The sequence below is a fragment of the Suricata suricatta genome, chromosome 8, assembly GCF_006229205.1.
Source record: "Suricata suricatta isolate VVHF042 chromosome 8, meerkat_22Aug2017_6uvM2_HiC, whole genome shotgun sequence".
NCBI lineage: Eukaryota > Metazoa > Chordata > Mammalia > Carnivora > Herpestidae > Suricata > Suricata suricatta.
Genome location: NC_043707.1, coordinates 1805397 through 1810969, shown reverse-complemented (window position 1 = coordinate 1810969; position 5573 = coordinate 1805397). Strand labels below are relative to the sequence as shown.

The following is a 5573-nucleotide window of genomic DNA, read 5'->3' as shown; positions in this document are numbered from 1 at the left end:
GTGGCTAAGCCTGGGGACCTTCCTCCCAGACCCTGAGCCAGCTGCTGGCAGGTCTTCTGTCCACCCGGCCCCTCCCGGCCAGCCGTTGTCCTGGCTCTTCCACTGACCCCTGGAGACCCGGCTCTACCTATGGGAGGTGATGACGATGGCCTTGCCCGACTCGCGGGCCCATGCCACGGTGTCCCAGAGCAGGCGCCGGGCCACGGGGTCCATGCCAGTGGACGGCTCATCCCGGAAGATGACAGAAGGCTCTCCAAGCAGGGCGATGCCGGCGCTCAGCTTTCGCTTGTTGCCACCACTGGGACAGAGCTGGGAAAGGTTGGGGTGAATGGCAGGCATCAGTCAGGAGTCGCCCAGCCCCCCACACACGTGGTGTGCGCACCCACCCACACACTTCTTCTCGGTTCAGAAAGTACTCCACAGCCCCTAGTGTTCCCCCACCCTCCTGTAAGGTTGCGCTGTGACTTTACTGTTCAGCGTATAAGCCATTGCCCAGGACACCGGGACACATGGACACATCGTGAGGACATGGTCAGTGAGTTTTCTTTGAGGGTCTGTGGTGTCCGGGGAGTAAGGACCGAGAGCCATTTTAGCCAATTCTTTTTAAGTGAACACCTAACATTTATAATGCGCAAGGAGCTTTTCTAAGATTTGCAAAATTTTTTTAACGTTTTATTTATTTTTGAGAGAGAGAGAGATGGCTTGAGCAGGGGAGGGTCAGAGAGAGAGGGAGACACAGAATCTGAAGACAGGCTCCAGGCTCTGAGCTAGCTGTCAGCACAGAGCCCGACGCGGGGCTCGAACCCATGAACCGCGAGATCATGACCTGAGTCGAAGTTGGATGCTCAACCAACTGAGCCACCCAGGTGCCCCGAGATTTTCAAATATTAACTCATGTAATCTTCAGAAAATACAAGGAAGTACAAAAAGCGGCTGGAAGTCAAAGCCCGCAGAGAGGGAAGAGCCAAAGATGGCGGACCGACTCCCGGGCAAGTCTGATGTACCAGCCCCGGAGTGGGATGCTGCCGCGAGCCTCCAGGGGGCGCCGCACACAACGCCAGCAGGTCCTGGGGGGCGGGCCCTGCTCGACCAGCTCACCTGTGTTGGGTAGTAAGGGAGGAGGGGAAGACCGGCTTCTAGGGAAACGTGAGCGGCTCAGATGCCTTAGACACAGCAAGACAAGGAGCCCGCCGAAGTCAGAAGCCCTCTGGAAAGTGGCAGGACCCTGACCCCTGTGCTGCTGTCGGCTTGTCCTTAGCCGCCCACCTGCTCCGGGCCAGAGGAAGCAGTGCCTAGGTGCAGCCCACGGACCCATTCTTATGAGGGAGGGAGCCGCCTCCCACCAGTCCACACAGCGGCAGGACTGCCCAGAGCTGATGGGCCTGGCCTGCACCACCTTGGTCTCACTGGGGGAGGTGGCGGGACCGAGGGACCCCAGGTCTCACCTGTAGGTCTTCACCAGTTTGTCAGTGTAGGTGTAACATGAGTAACTCCTCAAGAATTTGCTCCACGCAGCTGCCGATGTGGCACTTGGGGATGCCCCGAAGCCGGGCGTACATGACCACGTGGCCAGCAGGGCGTCGGATCGCAGGCAGTGGCCTACCCACTGCCGCACCTGGAGGGGGGAGGCACGTCAGAAGGAAAGCCCGCATGGGGCCCGCACGCCAGTCCTGGCATTGCCGCAGCCCGGGTTCCCGCTCTGCCCCACGCGTACCCACGTTTGCCATATGGACAGACGCGTGCCTGGATGCAGCTTGCTGGCAGGGTCTGTGGACGGGCACACGTGGGGCCCCTCCTCCTGCCCACCCTGCATGAAGCCTCAGTCCCCAGCACCTCCCTGCCTCGTGACCTTCTGAGTACTAGGTCGGCAGAAGATGCTCTGTGTTCCCCTTGCTAGACATCTAGCTTGCAAACAGGTTTCTTTATATTTACGCGAAGGCGCCCAGGACCTGGCCCGGTCAGGGTGGTGTAGACCCCAGACTTTGCACAGATGTGTGCTCTCTTCAGGGGAGCAATCTTTTGCCAAACGGTATCATCCTGTGTCTACCATTTTGTAAATTACTAACTCAATATTATGTCTTTTTTTTAGTGTTTGTTTTTGAGAGAGTGCAAGCAGAGGAGGGACAGGGAGGGAGGGGGTGGTGGAGGATCCAAGCAGGCTCTGTGCCGACGTCGGAGGCTTTGAACCCACGAACTGTGAGATCATGACCTGAGCTGAGGTCAGACGCTCGACCAGCTGAGCCACCCAGGCGCCCCTCAACATTGTACCTTAAAGATCTTTGTCAGTCATGAAGCGCAGCCCTACCCCAGCTCAGTTTAACTGCTATTTAGCCATTCAGGGAAGGTTTCTAGATTTTATTTTGCTGTGTATAAAAATTCAGGCACGTACAAGTTATTTCCAAGGTTTTGCCATTATGAACTTGCAGTGAACTACCCTGGTTTGTGCCCATGGTCAAGTGCTCCCCTGGAGTACAGGTTGAAGGCAGTAGGGTGCCATTTTTGAAAAATAACTGATGCTCTTCTTCCGGTCTTCCCCCCCACTCGAGGCGCCAGACGTGTGGGGCACCACCATCTGGAGCGGAGTGGGCGGCCCTAACCCGGCGGAGACCTGAAAATCGCCGGGATGGAGTGACCTAGGGGGCGACTCTCCAGGAACATCCCACAAATGAGGGCAGGGCTTCCCCTGAAGACAGATGTCACTGGGCAGGAACAAAGGGCCTGGAGGAACCACAGACTTGATGCAAGATGCTCCAGCGTCTTGCCATGAGACGCGAAGATTTCTGGTAGGTTGGCTTCATGGGGTGATGTTAACCTGCTGTTGCTTCTGTTTCTAGTTCTCGGAACGTTGTTTCCAATCATGAGTGGGCGGGGTTCCTATCAAGTGCTTTTTCAGCATTTTGTTAAAAAATAGTTCTTTCTCCCCCTTTCATCTACGAAGGTAGTGATTTTGGTTGATTTTGGTTACTCATGTTTCTAGAGTAAATATGACTTGATAATAATTTTTATTTTTTCAACCTCTTGCTGGCTTTGCATCAGTAATTTAGGACGCTTATGTTTCTACGTGAAATTGGTCCCTGGCTCATTTTGGATACTGTCCTTGCCTGGGTTTACCCGTGCTCCTCCGCTGGGTGGCACCCCGGTTCCTTTCCCAAGCTTCTGCAGGCCTGACGCTATAGGGATGTGACCTGCTCCGTGGTGGCTGGTCCCTTTCAAGAAGGGGCAGATCTTGACCTTTGTTTGGGGTCTATGCAGATCTTCTATCTCTTGAAACAGTTTTGGGGTAGGAGGCTTGAAACCGTAATGAGATGTAGAGAAAAGGAAGGAGTGTGGTGTTTCTTACGCACCTGACCTGGCCATAAGCCTGCCGTCTCTGTGGCTCGGCCGGGCGCCCGCAGGGCCTGTGCTCGGTGGTGCCGTGGGCCGAGGAAGCCCCTCGGGGGAGCTGGTAATTCTGGGCAGTGAGCGGGTCTCAGAAACGCCGTGCACTCGGGAGTCCCTGCTGATGCTTAGAACACCAGCACGTCCTGCCAGGAATGTCTTTTAGAAGATGCAGAAGAATGCTTGAAAGTCCGTGTCCAGATCAAGGGGGGCGAGCAGAAGGCTCACCAAGCGGGGAGAGCAAGGAGTCTGCTGCCGAGACGGAGCCGCGCGGGGCTCCGGGGGGGGGGGGGGGCGCAGGAATGGAGGTGCAGGCTAAACTGGATTTAAATTCCACGTTTCTGACAGGGAGGCCACACAGACGGCCAGGAGGGGATGTGCAGACTGGTTCGGGAAGACTGGAATCCGATTTCTGGGCGGATGTTGTTTCATTTCATTTAGTTTCATTTCATTTTTTCATTCATTAAACGTTAAACATTAACGTTTATTTATTTTTGAGAGACAGAGACAGAGCATGAGCACGGGAGGGGCAGAGAAAGAGAGAAACAGAATCTGAAGCAGGCTCCAGGCTCTGGGCTGTGAGCTGAGAGCCCGACTTGGGGCTCGAACCCACAAACGGTGAGATCATGACCTGAGCCGAAGTCGGACGCTCAACTGACTGAGCCACCCAGGCGCCCCTGTTTTGTTTTGTTATTGTATTTTATTTTGCTTTATAAACATGCTTTATTTTATTATTTTATTTTATCTTTATTCTATTTTATAAGTATATTTTGTTTTATTATTTTCTTTCATTTTTTTCGTGTTTACTTTGAGAGAAAGAGTGCGAGCAAGCACACGAGGGAGAAGGGCAGAGGGAGAGGGAGAGACGCTCCCAGGCAGCCTCTGCACAGTCAGTGCGGGGTTCAGCGCAGGCTCCAGCCCGCGAACGGGGAGACCGGGACCCGAGCTGACATGGAGAGTGGGACGCCCAACCGACCGAGCCACCCAGGCGCCCCTGATTTTAAATAATACAGAGAAATGTAACCTTAATCCCCTGAGTTTATGGACCACGTTCGTACTTCCTTCTGCATGAGCTTCTGGAAGATCCCTGGGCTGGACGCCTGGTGCCAGGAAGGCCAGGGCGAGCGTCTGCCCAGGACCAGCTGCCTTGCCTGGCTGCGTTCGTTTCTTCCTTCCCTGTGAGAGCAGCAGCATTGAGATACAAATTCACATAACCGTGCAGTTCACCTAGTTATCACATTAGTCCCCTGCATGTGTACAATTCAGTGGTTTTACCATATTCAAAGGGGCGGATTTTTCATCACAATCAAGTATAGAACATTTCATCCCCCCCTCCCCGCCAGAGACGCCCCATCCCCGTGAGCAGCCGCCCCCATCTCCCTGCCGTCCCCAGCCCCTGGCAGCCGCTCATCCACTTGCTGTCCCTCCATTTGCCTGTTCTGGACATTCCATAAAAATGGAACCTACAACATACAGTCGTTTTAAAGTTTTTTATTTATGTATTTATTTATATGTTCTTTTTTTAATGTTTATCTTTGAGAGAGAGACAGAGGCAGAGTGAGCGGAAGAGGGACAGAGAGGGAGGGAGAAAGAATCGAAAGCGGGCTCCAGGCTCTGAGCTGTCTGCACAGAGCCCAGTGTGGGGCTCGAACTGACGAACACTGAGATCATGACCTGAGCCAAAGTCGGACGCTTAACCAACTGAGCCACCCAGGCGCTCCAATTTTGTGTGTATTTTAAACCTCACAAGAAATTATTATTATAGCTTTGTTTAATCAAAACTCATATGTTCCCCCCCCTTTTTTTTTTAATCAGTCTTCAATCCTTTCTGCATCTTTGAGCTTCCTTCAGGAATGATTTTCCTTCTGCCTAAAGGTGGTTCTTTAATGTTTTCATTGTTGTTATCATGATTATTATTTGGTACACAGACGCTGGGGATCAGGTCTGTCGGATTCTGTTTATCTGGAAGTGTCTTTTTCTCTTCCCTTCTTGTTGGGAGCTGCCAGTTTTGGCCGCCTCAGGCAAGGGCATATCCCTGTCCAGGGAGCGACCAAAAAACCAAGATTTACATCTGGAGGCCAGGAGAGTGCATTTCCTGGTCCAGGATTCGGAGACTGTCAGACTGGGCCAGACGAGAAGAGCCAAAGTGAACAAAAGATCAACCGCCTTCGGGCTTATGCAGCGCTAATCTTCCC

The 5573-nt window shown here is 53.3% G+C and overlaps 1 long non-coding RNA gene across 1 annotated transcript in view; it reads left to right on the top strand.

Moving 5' to 3' along the window:
* LOC115299153 overlaps nt 1-5573 on the top strand; it is a 19758-nt gene that overhangs the window by 1348 nt on the left and 12837 nt on the right. Inside the window, exon 3 of the long non-coding RNA XR_003912012.1 lies at nt 2547-2783. This is a non-coding gene — a long non-coding RNA (uncharacterized LOC115299153). The remainder of the gene's footprint in view (nt 1-2546; nt 2784-5573) is intronic.